Below are 16,892 nucleotides of genomic sequence, written 5' to 3'. Positions count from 1 at the left end.
CACTCAACAACAAATCCCTCTAATGCTACTCAAGGCATACTTATCTCATGCTTTACTATCGCTAACTCAAGTCTGCAACCACCATCACAGGTCAATTTGTGGTGTCCAATCACGCTAGCATTATAAAGACAATCTTATATGTGAATTCTCTTATGTGAATCTTCATTTAGTGCTTATCCCTCACCTGTGCTGATCTCTATAGGATTTTTTGCCTCTTTAATCATCACATGTTCTTCTTCCTCCTCCTCAGCTTTGACCTCTGTCCGAGTCTCTCTGGTGTCTCCGGGGTCTGTGAATAAAGATAAGAGTGAAGCCCCCTGTACTGAGATGTATGAGAGACCCCAGAGAGTGTGTGTGGGGGGGAGACTGGTCACATCTCTTGGCTGGTAACACACAATGAGATGATGTGAGGAGGAGAGCCGGAGTCTAATAGAGGCTGATGTCTCCTGACTCCCCCACTGGGCACATACTGTCTCCCTATTACTGTCTACTGACTGAGGAGGGGGGAGAAGAAGAGATTGTTGTAGTGACTGAACAAGGAGAATCTGGGACTCTTCTCTGGATTTAATGTTTATTACTCACCTGGGCTGATCTCTGGAGAAATGTTCTCCTCTTTGAACGGCTCAACAGCCCTCACGTATGGTTCTTCTGCTTCCTCTTTTACTTCTTTTTTAAAATTTTTAACCTGAATAACAAAATATTTAAAAAGGCAAATTGAGTTTTCTAATGTTACACAGAACAATACTTCTGCTTGATTTGATAACACCCTGTATATAGTATATAGAGTAATTTCACTATTGTTTTTAACAAGAACATCAACCCCACCTACCTGATCCTCCTGAGGGATCTCCTGATGTTCCTGTGTGGAGTCCCGGGAATACAGAGGGCGGGGACATCTCTCTGGGGAATTTCTGTTACTGGATCTCTCTGTAGGAAACACACACTGACTGATTGTTTCTATGTCTTTATATCAGAGGATGTGTGTATCTAGGTGGATCCTCAATACTCTTTTCTCCTTAAAAGAAATGAAAGTCTCCTCTTACCCAGTGATGTGAGGAGTGGCCGGTTCTCCATCATGACGTCCTTGTAGAGATCCTTATGTCCTTCTAAATCTCTGAGTACAAAGAAAAAATACTGAATGATACATAACAGTCACACTAAAATAAATGTCTAAACACTCATACACAGTGTTGCTTTCTGCAGGTTCGCATGCACATAGTGAGAAGCTCACCGTCTGCAGTGACATCAGAGCAAGCATTTTCCGTACAGGAGAGAAGCCTGTACAACTGTGTAAGACTGAAGGGAAAGCTAAAATGCAAGCTCTGCTTTTTAAGTGCAGGATCAATTAAAAAAAAGCTGCAGGGGTGAAAAAGTTTAGCTAATATACCTAAAGTGGTTGTGAACCTCAGACATAAAATATGAACAAAGCATATGCCTCTCTAGAGTGTACTTGTCTCAGTTGAGAGCACTAAGTGTCATTTCTGTCTGCTGCTTCGTTCCTCTGCTATCAGCATGAATCACATCTGACAAGTTTTCGTGACACCAAGAGAAAAATGGTGACAGAGGAGGGGACTCCAGTTGACTGACAGCCCCAGCTCCGTTCCTGTGTGAAGGAGGTGTGTGTCCTTTTCCTTCCAATCAGCTCTCAGGTTTCTCCTCGCTAAGCTCTGCAGAGTGTAACTTTAGCTCTCCGCCTCCTGTTTTCTGACAGTTTAGACAAGATTTTGGATGGGTGTAGAGAAGAGAAGATTGCAGATAAACAGGTACAGCTTATGTAGGAGGATTTGTTTCATCTCTGTGTATCACCTGAGGCCAGGCACTTTACTGGGTTCATGTTATGCCTGGTACACACGATGATATTATCAGACTAATGATCATCCTTTTTTTTTTTTTTTTTTTTTTGCATGCTAATCTCATATAAAAAAGGAAGAGGTTGCTATAGTTACGAAAAATCTTGTACGACAGAATAAAATTTCAGGTGTGATGTCATGTGTTGTATTGTATTTTCGAACAACAACTGTACTGGTTAAAACGAAAATCATATGAAAAAATTTTTCGTGCTTGTCCCTTTGGATAATTTCGCATGAACTGTGGTGATCAGCTCTCGAAAACTGTGTACTAATGATCAGACTATCGTACGATTGATTTGAAAAGCAGTATTTTTCGTACAATTTTCTGATTGTTTGTATGGGCCGATTTAATGCAGGAACTGCATTAAAGTGGAACTAAAGCTATTGATTTAACAGTTTACAAAAACAGTTACATTCCTGGCACTTGCTGAGTATGCCTACTGTCAAACTATCAAATGTCTGGAGTCATAACTGATCACATGTGCAGCACCATGGCAGGTGAAGATCAAACAGAGGCCAAGATGCCAGCTTCCTTGGCTGAAAAACGATAGGAGGGTTTAGTTCCGCTTGAATGCAAGAAATGTTTAGAACCACTTCGGGTCACCCTAGGGCAGTGATGGCAAACCTTGGCACCCCAGATGTTTTGGAACTACATTTCCCATGATGCTCCTGCACTTTGCAGTGTAGTGGAGCATCATGGGAAATGTAGATCCAAAACATCTGGGGTGCCAAGGTTTGCCATCACTGCCCTAGGGTTTAGGTTAAAGTGAATGTTTGCTTGGCCCTTGCAGGGTAAAGCAAGACAATCCTGTCAATGTAGGGTTGCCACCTTTTCTTCAAACCAAACACTTTAGCAGCATGGGGCAATTTTTTTTTTTCTTGGTAAACATGATAGGATTATAAAAGACCTGGGACACCTTTAGGTGCCCCGAAGAGAGTAGTCATGCTCGTATCGTGCTGCGGTAAAGAGTGGGTGTAGCCCAGGGATCTCCAAATTACGACCCTCCAGCTAGGGTTGCCACCTGTCCGGGATTCACCCGGACAGTCTGGTTTTTACATCTCATTGCCTGACACCAGGGGACCCCCAAAAACTCTTCCAACACCCCCATAGCAACCCCATAAAAGCTTAATTAGAATCTTGCTTCCATAACATGTATCATATGTTCACCTATCTTCACATATTTGTAATTGTCTGGATGGAAAGAGCCCTAGTTACAAGGGATTTGTTTCTCTCTGTGGAGGGATACAGAACCTCCTGGCCGCATTTTCCAATGCTTTGCTTCTAGTTCCGGCTACTGGAGCTCCTCTCAGGACTGTTCACTCTGACAGACCAATATATTGGAGAGGAGCTGTGAGTGTGTGTGGGGGGCAGAGGAAGGAGCTGTACAGACTGTGAGTGTGTGGAGGGCAGAGGAAGGAGCTGTACAGACTGTGAGTGGGTGTGGGGGGCAGAGGAAGGAGCTGTGCAGACTGTGAGTGGGTGTGGGGGGCAGAGGAAGGAGCTGTGCAGACTGTGAGTGGGTGTAGGGGGCAGAGGAAGGAGCTGTGCAGACTGTGAGTGTGTGGGGGGCAGAGGAAGGAGCTGTGCAGACTGTGAGTGTGTGGAGGGCAGAGGAAGGAGCTGTGCAGACTGTGAGTGGGTGTGGGGGGCAGAGGAAGGAGCTGTGCAGACTGTGAGTGGGTGTGGAGGGCAGAGGAAGGAGCTGTGCAGACTGTGAGTGTATGGGGGCAGAGGAAGGAGCTGTACAGACTGTGAGTGGGTGTGGGGGGCAGAGGAAGGAGCTGTACAGACTGTGAGTGTGTGGGGGGCAGAGGAAGGAGCTGTGCAGACTGTGAGTGGGTGTGGGGGGCAGAGGAAGGAGCTGTACAGACTGTGAGTGGGTGTGGGGGGCAGAGGAAGGAGCTGTACAGACTGTGAGTGGGTGTGGGGGGCAGAGGAAGGAGCTGTACAGACTGTGAGTGGGTGTGGGGGACAGAGGAAGGAGCTGTACAGACTGTGAGTGGGTGTGGGGGGCAGAGGAAGGAGCTGTACAGACTGTGAGTGGGTGTGGGGGGCAGAGGAAGGAGCTGTGCAGACTGTGAGTGTGTGGGGGGCAGAGGAAGTAGCTGTGCAGACTGTGAGTGGGTGTGGGGGGCAGAGGAAGGAGCTGTACAGACTGTGAGTGTTTGTGGGGGGCAGTGGAAGGAGCTGTACAGACTGTGAGTGGGTGTGGGGGGCAGAGGAAGGAGCTGTACAGACTGTGAGTGTGTGTGGGGGAAGAGGAAGGAGCTGTACAGACTGTGAGTGGGTTTGGGGGGCAGAGGAAGGAGCTGTGCAGACTGTGAGTGTGTGGGGGGCAGAGGAAGGAGCTGTACAGACTGTGAGTGTGTGTGGGGGGCAGAGGAAGGAGCTGTACAGACTGTGAGTGTGTGTGGGGGGCAGAGGAAGGAGCTGTGCAGACTGTGAGTGTGTGGGGGGGCAGAGGAAGGAGCTGTACAGACTGTGAGTGTGTGTGGGGGGCAGAGGAAGGAGCTGTGCAGACTGTGAGTGTGTGGGGGGCAGAGGAAGGAGCTGTGCAGACTGTGAGTGTGTGGGGGGCAGAGGAAGGAGCTGTACAGACTGTGAGTGTGTGTGGGGGGCAGAGGAAGGAGCTGTGCAGACTGTGAGTGTGTGGGGGGCAGAGGAAGGAGCTGTACAGACTGTGAGTGTGTGTGGGGGGCAGAGGAAGGAGCTGTGCAGACTGTGAGTGTGTGGGGGGCAGAGGAAGGAGCTGTACAGACTGTGAGTGGGTGTGGGGGGCAGAGGAAGGAGATGTGCAGACTGTGAGTGTGTGGGGGGCAGAGGAAGGAGCTGTGCAGACTGTGAGTGTGTGGGGGGCAGAGGAAGGAGCTGTACAGACTGTGAGTGTGTGGGGGCAGAGGAAGGAGCTGTACAGACTGTGAGTGGGTGTGGGGGGCAGAGGAAGGAGATGTGCAGACTGTGAGTGTGTGGGGGGCAGAGGAAGGAGCTGTACAGACTGTGAGTGTGTGTGGGGAAGAGGAAGGAGCTGTACAGACTGTGAGTGGGTGTGGGGGGCAGAGGAAGGAGCTGTGCAGACTGTGAGTGTGTGGGGGGCAGAGGAAGGAGCTGTACAGACTGTGAGTGGGTGTGGGGGGCAGAGGAAGGAGCTGTGCAGACTGTGAGTGTGTGGGGGCAGAGGAAGGAGCTGTACAGACTGTGAGTGGGTGTGGGGGGCAGAGGAAGGAGATGTGCAGACTGTGAGTGTGTGGGGGGCAGAGGAAGGAGCTGTACAGACTGTGAGTGTGTGGGGGGCAGAGGAAGGAGCTGTACAGACTGTGAGTGGGTGTGGGGGGTAGAGGAAGGAGCTGTACAGACTGTGAGTGTGTGGGGGCAGAGGAAGGAGCTGTACAGACTGTGAGTGGGTGTGGGGGGCAGAGGAAGGAGATGTGCAGACTGTGAGTGTGTGGGGGGCAGAGGAAGGAGCTGTACAGACTGTGAGTGTGTGTGGGGAAGAGGAAGGAGCTGTACAGACTGTGAGTGGGTGTGGGGGGCAGAGGAAGGAGCTGTACAGACTGTGAGTGTGTGGGGGGCAGAGGAAGGAGCTGTACAGACTGTGAGTGGGTATGGGGGGCAGAGGAAGGAGCTGTACAGACTGTGAGTGGGTATGGGGGGCAGAGGAAGGAGCTGTACAGACTGTGAGTGCGGGAACAGAAAGACAGAGAGGGGAGGAGAGAAGCTGGCTGCCTATTACCGGGCTACATATGTATGTATTCATCTCATAGTATGTTGTGGTTGTGTCTAGTGGATTTATACCTGTTTGTGTGTATCTGAGTGCATGTATTTATTTCAGTGTGTAAACATATATATGTTTGTGTGTTAGAGCTGCACGATTAATCGTTAAGAATCAAAATTGCGATCTTTTTCTCATCCCGATCTTCAAAATAGCATGTCACCATCTCTCTAACAAGTGCAGAGAGTTCTCACAGCTGGAAAAAAAAATCCAGGCAGCCAGCCAAGTTTTATTACAACACAGGAAGAAGTAGAAACAAAGTATCTTTTCATTCTTTTATCAAAGGAAAGAACTCATGAGGGAAGTTTAACCATTTAAAGACCAAACCTTTTCTGACATTTGTTGCTTACAAGTAAAAACCATTATTTTCTGCTAGAAAATTACTTTGAGCACCCAAACATGATATATTTTTTTTAGCAGAGACCCTAGAGAATAAAATGGCGGTTGTTGCAATATTTAATGTCACGCCATATTTGTGCAGCGGTTTATCAAAATGAACTAATAAAAATGAAAAAAAACAGTAAAGTTAGCCCAATTTTTTTTTTTTATAATGTGCATGTATCTGTATATATCTGAGTGTGTATGCATGTATCTGTATATATCTGAGTGTGTATGCATGTATCTGTATATATTTGAGTGTGTATGCATGTATCTGTATATATTTGAGTGTGAATGCATGTATCTGTATATATTTGAGTGTGAATGCATGTATCTGATTGTATATATCTGAGTGTGTATGCATGTATCTCAGTGGTTCTGAACCTTTCTAGTGCCATGACCCCTTGATAACATTTCCCAAGTTGTGGGGACCCCTAATGCCCCGTACACACGAGCGGATTTTCCATCGGAAAAAACTTGGATGCTTTTCCAATGGAATTCCACTCAAGCTTGCCTTGCATACACACGGTCACACAAAAGTTCTCGGAACTTTCGACCATCAACAACGTTGTGACAGACAACACTATGACGAGCCGAGAAAATGAAGTTCAATGCTTCTCAGCATGCATCGAATTGTTTCCGAGCATGTGTAGGAATTTTGCGCATCGGAATTTGTACAGAAGATCGCATTTTCGGATAGGAACTTTTCCCCGACCGAAAAATAGAGAACATGCTCTCAATCTTTGCTGGCTGGAATTCCGCCAGCAAAAGACCTATGGAGCATACACACGGTCGCATTTTCCGACAAAAAGCTCTCATCGGAGTTCTGCTGGCGGAATTTCTGATCGTGTGTACGCGGCATAACAGTAAAATTATTTCCATAGTGTGGGTTGTCAGCTCCCAAGGCAAGTCATTTGTGCCCCTAACCCATGGACATTTAGCGCTCCCTGAGTCCCTTCCACTCGTACAGTAATAAAATAGGATGTACCACTCTTTCTCTTTGTTCTCCTTTTATCTCTCTCTATCCTAATTTCTTGTTTTTTTTTCCCCATCCCTTTCTCTAGCCGTCTTTCTTGTTCTTTCTCTTATTCTTTCCTCTCCCTTTTTCTTTGTCCCCCCCCCCTCTTTTCCTCTCCCTTCCATGTATGTTTTATTCCTTCTCTTACTCCTTGGTGGTGGTGGGGAGTAATGGGATTAGTGGCAGTGCTGGTGAGGAGTTGGGATGAGTGGCAGTGCTGGCGGGGAGTAATGGGATGAGTGGCGGTGCTGACGGGGAGTTGGGATTAGTGGCAGTGCTGGCAGGGAGTTGGGATAAGTGGCAGTGCTGGTGGGGGATGGGATCAGTGGCAGTGCTGGGGGGGGGTTCCGATCAGCCAGCTTAGGTGCTCTTGATCAAGGTCATCTGCTGATCTGAGAACTGTAGTGGGGAATTTAGATGCCAACTCTAATCACAGGTAGTGTTACTCACTGTGTCTCCAGCTTTGTGGTGTCTCGTAGCAGTGACACCTATGCCTAAATCAGGAGATAGGGTCTCCTCCAGCCCCTCCCACTTCACATTCCTCACCAATCAGCTAACATCTAGTCTCTGCCCCCCCCCAGCCATGCCGTGAACTGAATGGGCAGCTGTGAAGAGGCCGAGTGGGCGGCCGCAGGCTCTGGGGACAGCCCTGCTGGGCGGGGCGCGAAGAGGCTGGGAGAGCAGCGTGGGCTTCAGGAACAGCCCAGGATTCGGTGACCCCTTGCAAATCATCATTCGACCCCCGAGGGGGTCCCAACCCCCAGGTTGAGAACCACTGATGTATCTGATTGTATATATCTGAGTGCGTATGCATGTACTGTATGTAATTGAGCATATGTATATATCTCAGTATCTGTATGCATTTTAGTGTGTGTGTTTATTCATGTGATTAACTAAATATATTTATATATTTGGAGTACGTAATTTATTATCCTCCATTGATGTGAACATCCGATAAGTCATACAATTAATTACTAATAATTTCCCTATATACATATACCTAAAAAAGTGAACATAATACTACCAGTATATACTGTATATATACCCTACAATAAGTTATAAAACCAATATTTCATAAATGTACATTTAATTCATTTATATAAACACCGACTGTGCAAAAACTTAAGTCCATTCATGTGAAAAAATATTAAAGTTGATCAATTCTTCTTCCATGCCTCACACCTAAAGAGAGCAGCTCCCCCATAATTTTGACCCCCCAGATCAGAAGGTAATACAGCACTTCAGCATCTATCCATGGGGCAACTGCCACACTAAGGCCCCTTTCACATTGGGGCGGTTGTGGCATTGGCGGTAAAGCGGTGCTATTTTTAGTGCCGTTTTAGCGGCAGTATTCGGCTGCTAGCAGGACAGTTTTAACCCCCGCTAGCAGCCGAAAAAGGGTTAAAACCACCCACAAAGTGCCGCTGCAGCAGCGCTATGCCGGCGGTATAGCCGCGCTGCCCCATTGATTTCAATGGGCAGGAGTTGTGAAGGAGCGGTGTATACACCAGTCCTTCACCGCTCCAAATATGCAGCTAGCAGGACTTTTTTCTTTCAAAATGTTTTATTGATTTTTCAAGAAAAAGCATACAAATCATCAGCATTAAATGAGAAAATATAAAGCAGAATAATTCGGACCCCTATGGGGTTACAAGTCCAACTGACGACTGTAGATATGAGTATATCTCTGGTCTGTGACCATACATTAATACCATTATAGACTAAAACTCGTTCACTTAAACCATAGAACCCTGAAACTTGAGAGGGTTGGGCGAAGGGGAGGAAGGAGAGACCGTCTGCACCCCAAAAGGGAACTCACTGTGCCTGAACGGAGCACTCCGACTCTCCCCTTGCACCCCATTGGTTAACGCTAAAGATCTCTTGGCAACTAACAAGTAAATAGAAACCTACGTCGTATGCTTCCCTTGGGAGCGAGACACCCTAGGGCTCCCTGCTACGGTTTGGTTGAAAACAGACACAACATCGTCTTAATAAATCATCCTGACAAATATCAAAAGAGAGGAAAAGAAAAAAGTTAAAAAGATAGGGGGGAGAGAATGAGAGAGGAGAGAGTAGTCGGAAGCCAATCCATGGGAGGAGTCCCACCAGACCCCGAGACAGCCAGACGCATCATGGTTGAACCCCTGGAATCAAGGAAATGCCCATGAAATTAGCCCAGGGTTCCCAAGTAGCTTCAAATTTCTCTTTGGTGTTGGTCAGGGTACTGGCAAGCTTCTCTTGGGCCATGATCCAAGAAATTTTGCGGATAGCCGCTTTGAAGGACACCTTGGGTTGTTTCCATGCTTTGGCAATGGAGAGCTTAGCTCCCAGCAAAATGAAGTGTATCAATTTACGGGCAAGTTTGGGTGCCTTAGGTAAATGGTCGTTTAATAGCGCTAAGGCGGGGGTTCTCGGGATCTGTACTCCAGTAATTTTCTTAATCATGTGAAAAGTCCTGCTCCAGAAAGGCCTCAGCCGTGGGCATTCCCAAAAGATATGGGCCAAGGATGTGAAGTAGTGTCCAATCCGGTACATCCCCTTGTCCAACCACCAGCGGAATGCTTTAATGTCAGTTCCCGGGGGAAAGTCAGGGTTATTGAAGATGTGTGCAATGTGGTGTTTGTAGGAAGTTATGGTTTGAAGGTTTCTCAGAGAATCCCATAATTTAAAAGATTGCGAGAGGATAGGGGACAAAATAGGTGGACGTTTTTTGGGGGGGACCCACAGAAGAAAGTCGATAGTGAAAGAAGGAACTGCCTGTCTCTCTAACTGTATCCAATCCAGTCTCTCAGCCTTCGCGTATACCGTCGAGATCTGGGCTAGCCTGGCTGATTGGTAGTACCAAAATAGCTGCGGGAGGCCTAATCCCCCTTGTGGTCTATTTAAGTATAAAGTGTTCTGTTGAAGTCTGTACCCCTTCCCTCCCCAAATGAATTTTATTATCTTTCTTTGGAACGATTTCATGTGCTCTTTAATGATGTTTATAGGGATGGCTCTAAAGAGGTAGAGGATTTTGGGAAGCAAAGTCATCTTGACTGCATGAATCTTCCCTAACCAGGATAAACCCCCTTTAGCCCATTTGGATAAGTCTGCCTCGAGTTTGCGGTATGTGTGAGGGAAGTTGGTTGCATAAAGGAGTTCTATTTTAGCTGTGAGCCTTATCCCCAAATAATCGATGTAGGAGTCGCTTCATTTAAATTCAAAGGCACTCTGCAGGGATGCCAACATAGTTGGGTTAAGGGAGATGTTTAAGGCTGAAGATTTGGCATAATTGACCTTTAACCCTGAAATCTTCGAGAACTCTTTCAGGAGTTTACATAGGTTTGGAAGGGAGGTGGTTGGGGACGTGATAAAAAGGAGCATATCGTCCGCAAACAACCCACATTTGTGGACCTGGTCACCACAGGAAACCCCTTGAATGTTGGGATCAGCTCTTATTGCTATTGCTAACGTTTCGATCGCAATAGCAAAAATTAGGGGGGAGAGTGGGCATCCCTGCCTAGTGCCTCTTGCAATGGTTAGGGGTTTAGAATATTGGCCTTGTAAGCGAATCACCGCTTGTGGGGTGGAGTATAGCGATCTAAGGGTCCCTATAAAGTTGGGTCCAAAGCCCCACCTCTCCAATATGGAGAAAAGATATGGCCATTCGATCGAGTCAAAAGCTTTGTGAAGATCCAGCGAGAGGATCATACCTTCTTGTTTCGGCCCCCCTTCCCAGTTAGATTGTAGAATGGATACGATATCTATAGCTCTCCTGATTTGGTCAGGTCCTTGCCTACCGGGTATAAAACCAACCTGATCCTTGTGTACATAGAGTTTGATGAAAGAGGAAAGGCGGTTGGCTGGAATTTTTGTAAGAATTTTGAGGTCATTGTTAATTAAAGATATGGGCCTGTAATTCTCAACTTCCTCGTGATTTTTGTTGGGTTTGGGGATCACTGAGATAAATGCTGTATTCAGATGGGGCTCCAGGGGGGATCCTGTCTTTTTAGAATTAAAAAACTTCGCCAGGTACGGGGCTAAGATGTCGCTATATTCCTTATAGTAGGGGACTGAGAGGCCGTCTGGCCCAGGGGCAGAGCCGGATTTAAGACCTTTAATTACCTCCCTAATTTCAGCCTCAGTGATGGGTGCTTCCATTAAGTCTTTGCATTCCTTGGAGAGTTAGGGAAGTTGTAGATTCTGTAGGAACTTATTAACTAAGGGGCCTTTCTCAGATTGAGGTGGGTTGTAGAGAGTGGCATAAAAATCGTGGAAAGCAGACATAATACTGTTCGGATTTGCTGTTGGAGGTTGACCTGCTATCCTCAATTTGGGGAAGGAGAGAGAACGAAATTTAGGTGTGAGTTTAGATGCCAACATTGAGCCGAATCTATCCTTGTGGGAGTAAAATTTGGCTCCACTCCATCTAAGATTTTTCTCTGCTTTAGCCGTTAAAGCGAGATTCAGCTCGAGTCTGGTGGCGTCAAGTTTACTTAAAAGGGTCCTGGACGGGTGTTTTTTGTGTTCCGCTTTTAGTTGGAGGAAGGATTTTTCGAGTCTTTGAATATCGATCAATCGTTCCTTCTTAAATTTGGTCGCTAACCTTATTATAACTCCTCGAACGGTTGCCTTGTGGGCTGCCCACAGGGTTTCGGGGGAGATGTTCTCCACATCATTTAAGAGGAAATATTCTTTGATGGATTTAGCTATTTCCTGGACCAGGCTAGGGTCAGCTAAAAGGGACTCGTTTAGGCACCAAAAGAAACCCCCTCGACCAGACAGAACATTTCTTAGGGTAAGGAGAACCATTGAATGATCAGACCATGCAGTGTCTAGTATTGCTGCCTTAGTTGACAAGGGAATGAGGGCTGTCTGGGTGAGGATGTGATCAATTCTAGCGTAAGAATGGTGGGGAGCGGAAAAGTGCGTGTAATCCCTTTTGTTGGGGTTCATTTCCCTCCATACGTCTACCAGGCCCTGAGAGTGGACCATTTTGGCTATCCTAGTGCTAAGTTTTGTGGGGCGTGTGAGTTGGTCTTTAGGGGGCTAAGTTTTATCTAGACCCTGATCAAATGCCACGTTTGAGTCCCCTCCCAGGATAACTTTACCTTCCAGGAGCGGTTCCAAAGTTGTGAATAGGTTCTGGAAGAAAGACGCTTGGCCCTTGTTTGGGGCGTAGTAGGAGACGAAAGAGTATAAAACTCCTTCCAGGGTGCCCTTCACCAAAATTAATCTGCCCTCTGGATCCCTATAGTCAGATAGATGTGAAAATTTGCTATTTTTAGAGAAGAGAATAGCCACCCCCTTTGTCTTATTAGGGGCATTCGCTAAATAAAATGATGGAAAGTGTGCATGGAGAAACTTGGGGGTGTACCGGATGGGGAAGTGCGTCTCCTGCAGAAGCACCACGTCGATTCTCAGGGATTTGTAATGATCCAGTGCTAGTCTCCTTTTCCTAGGAGAATTTAGGCCCTGGACGTTATGTGAACCTATCTTGAGGTCATTACCCTTCACATTCGGGTCAGCCATAAGAGCAGAGGGGATAGACGCCAGTAATCAAGCAGTCACTTACCCTTGGGAGTCTTCTAATACTGGATTTAAGCCAAGTTGTGCGGAATAGTCCCAGGACCGACTCTGGGGCGTGAGGGGAAACCCCCCATGGGGTGGCTAGAAAAAAGAAAAGGGATGAGTTGGGGAAGAAAAAGATAAGAGACTTACTGACAAATAAAGACAAAAACACAGACATGGGTACCAAGAAATTACCCTTGGGGTTATGCGAATTGAAATCTGCTATAGCCCCAATGAACCACTTCAGACCGCCCGGAGGGGCGTCTGAAGTTCCGACACCAAAGGACACCATAGGTTCTTTGGAATCGAGTGGAGGCACAAGGGTTCCACCCCGGACCCTTGTTATGTCAAATTTGAACCATAAAATATACACATATATATGGAAAACAGAATAACTGTAGTGTCAGCCCTATTTGCGGGGCTCTAAACGCCTGAAAAAATATTCAACCCAGGCAGTAACAAATATTCAAGAACCTGAGGATCCCACCCCCTTCACATCCTCAATAGACCCCCTGCCCCCTATCTGACTAGGTGAGAGAGAATTCCTGGGGGGTCCCCGGGAAATGAGGGAGGCCATAAAGGCCTAGCGATCAGGACCTCCCTCCAAAAGTGGGGAGGATATATGGGTATCTCAGGCAAACTGTGACTCCTAACTGAACTATGAAGTGACCAAAAATAATTAACACTTAAATTCTAGTCCTGTAACCTATTCTTTATGTTAGAGGAACCGCGGTCTTCATGGAGGAGCTTATTTTCTGTGAAAGTCCTCTTCTTCTGAGAAGGTTGCAAGCTTAGTTAACTGGTTCTCGGAGGGTGCAAGTTGAAGAAAAGGATGGTAAGTGTTAGTTTCAGACCTCCGCTATCGAAGTAATTTTACAAAGGTGGATAAAGGGGTGCAAAACTGTAAAACTCGATGTGATTCTAGATGTGGGGTTTTCCATGTCCATAAGACGTGATAAGGTTGGAAATAATGGTTTAGAGTTCTACTTAAGTTGTTTTTCATTTCTCTGCATTATGTGTACGTGTCAGCATATGTTGCAAGACTAGCTTGAGGTTTTCCAGATGAAAGTCCAGCGTGATGTATGTTGAAATATACTGCTTGTTACCTTATATGGAAATTTGCTGAAACATATGTTTCTGTAACCAGTCTATAAAAGCTCCAATAAAGAGCCGACAGATCAGTTCACTACGGGACCTTTAATGCTCGGGACTGATATACAGATTCTCCTGATTCTGTGTCTTACTTCTTTGAGAGCTAAATTTGGCAAAGCAATATAAACTAGAGGCAATTCAGTTAATGAATACACATGAAGCAACCTGGCAGGATGGGGAGGATTTATGCAGACATAAAATGACTCTGACCCTGTTTAACCAGTTTATGACCGACCTGCAGACCGAGCTGACGGGGATGGCAATCTAGAGGCAGGACACGTCAGACACATAGACTCAAGGGCCCCTTTTATTGCTAGATTAGAAGCTTTCTGTCAGGCAAAACAAAAGGAGAGGGGGTCAATATCACCCATGAAACAAATGCCAGGACAGACTGTATCGGAATTTTACTTATCTATGGAAAGTATGATGACAGATGAGGGATTGGATTTGACTCTGCCAGTCACGATCCGAGCCTTCAATAGACAGTTTATGGAAGGATTAATTCCACAGATAAGTGAAAGACTGAAAGCCTGCACACCACCCTTAATTTGTTGCGATTTTTGGCAGAAAAAGGTTGCAAGGTTAATAAGAAAAAGTTGCAAGTGTGTCAGAAAAAAGTTATCTTTTTGGGACATTGTATATCACAGGGTACAAGACATCTCACTGAGGAGAGGGTTCAAGTGATAAAGGGAATGTTACCCCCATGGAATTTCAAACAATTGCGTATGTTTTTAGGTATTGTGTCATATTGTAGACAATGGATACCACACGCTAGCGCTTTGATGCAGCCATTATACGATTGTTTGAAAATTGTACTGTATATGCTTACGTGGTGCACACCACACATGACATACATGCAATCTTGTCTCAAGTTCAGCCCAAACACATTTCAATGGCTAGGCAATTAAGGTTACAGTGTACTTTACTTTTACCTCCAAATGTCACTTTTCAGCGCTGTATAACCTTAAATTTGGCCACCTTTTTGCCTCTTCAGTCACCAGATTTGGCAAGGGGGAATAATAGTGCTAATAAGGAAGGAGATGAGGAAACTGACACCCTTCTGTTTAAAGAGATAGATGAGCACGATTGTTTTCAGCTCATGGAACAGGAGACAATGGGATTCCCACATGTTACAGATACACCAATCTTAAACGCTGAGCACACGTTGTACATAGATGGCAGCAGGTTTGCTGATGACAAGGGTAAATATCACACAGGGTATGCTGTAGTGACTGATACACAGGTGATTGAAGCACAGCCCTTACCAGCCCACATGTCAGCACAGGAAGCAGAATTAAAAGCTTTAGAACAAGCCCTAGAATATTTAAAAGGACGAGAAGGGAATATTTATACTGACTCTGCCTACGCTTATGGTGTAGCGCACGATTATGGCCACATATGGAGGGCTAGAGGTTATCTGACAGCAGCAGGTACACCTGTAAAACATGGAGAAGGGATTAAAAGAGTCCTGAACAATCTTCAAAAGGTTAAACGAGTGGCCATTATGAAGATAGCGGCACACACGAGCGCAAAGACAATTGAGGCAAAAGGAAATGCATTTGCAGATTTGACTGCAAAACAGGCAGCTCTAGGGGAAGGAAGCCCTGAGACCTTAGCAGCAGTAGAGGTGAGTATCCCAGAACCAACATGGCAGCAGCTGAGTAAATTACAGGAGCAAGCAGGGGAGAGCGAGAAAGATAAGTGGGTCAGGATGGGAGCAGCACCAGACCTTGACAATGTATGGAGGGAAGGAGGCAAAGTATGCCTACCTGCCCCTCTGTACCCAGCAATGGCAGCGGCAGTTCACCTACCCACACACGTCAGTTCCAATTCCATGTATAGGATTGTGAACCAAGGATGGCTCGCCCCTGGATTCAGTAGTACTGCGAGAAACTACTGTGCAGCCTGCCAAATCTGTCTCCTGAATAACCCAGGACAGAGAGTAAAAACCCCACGAAAACACCAGGTCCGGGCCCAATACCCCTTCCAGAGACTGCAAATTGACTACATACAAATGCCTAAGAGCGGCCCTTTTGAATTTGTCCTCGTGTGTATCGATTTATTCTCAGGTTGGCCCGAAAGCTATCCAGTAAAATCAGCTACAGCAAAAGCCACAGCCAAGAAACTGATCACTGAGTTAATACCTAGGTTTGGTCTTCCTGAAACAATAGAATTAGATAGGGGGACACACTTTACAGGAGAAATCATGCAGAATGTGATGACCATGTTAGGGGTTCAACAAAGTTTTCACACCCCTTACCACCCACAGAGTTCAGGATCAGTGGAAAGAGTAAATGGGACAATAAAGTTGAAAATAAAAAAAAGCCATGCAAGAGTTAAACAAGCCATGGCCAGAATGCCTGCCTTTGGCTTTGTTCTCCATAAGATACACTCCAACAGGGAAAACAGGATTGTCCCCATATGAAATACTTTTTGGGAATGCACCTAGATTAGGTCTATACTTTCCACAGAGTATGCAATTGCAATGTGATAGTTTGACTGCATATGTAATACAATTACAACAACGTCTAACTAAGATCCACAAGAGTGTGTATTCTTCTCTTCCAGACCCTAACTCAATAGTAGGTACACATACACTGCTACCAGGAGATTATGTATATGTTAAGAAACACACCAGAAAGACATTGGAACCTAGATTTGAAGGTCCTTATCAAGTGCTTTTGACCACAGCCACCTCAGTGAAATTGGAAGGAAAAGCAGCCTGGATCCACGCATCACACTGCAAAAAGAGTCTTGAACCGAGAGAAACAGAATGAAGATCCTTCTAACTATGATAATAGTGCTTGAATGTTTTCAAATGTTTGTTTATGCTTGGACTCCCGGTATCAATGTAACAGTTCATGAAAATAGTACTGATCTTAGATGGGTAAATCAGGATAAGAGTATAACACAATGGTGTCCATTTATGAAGCAGTGAAATCTATTCACTGCTTCGTTCTCCGGCATTCACAGTGAAGATTTTTCTCCTCTGTGTGCCAGTTTATGAAGCTTTGTAGATCGCTTCACCGTTTGAGGAGTGAAGAGATCTACAAATGCTTTCAACAGTGGAGAACGGCCCCTGATACTGGAATCTCGTAAGACTTTACGAGATTACAGCACCAGAAATACAGAGATGTCAGTTTATTAAGCAGTGATAAATTATCACCGCTCAAT

The sequence above is a fragment of the Aquarana catesbeiana genome, linkage group LG08, assembly GCF_042186555.1.
Source record: "Aquarana catesbeiana isolate 2022-GZ linkage group LG08, ASM4218655v1, whole genome shotgun sequence".
Taxonomy (NCBI): Eukaryota; Metazoa; Chordata; class Amphibia; order Anura; family Ranidae; genus Aquarana; species Aquarana catesbeiana.
Note: the sequence above shows the minus strand (reverse complement) of the source record.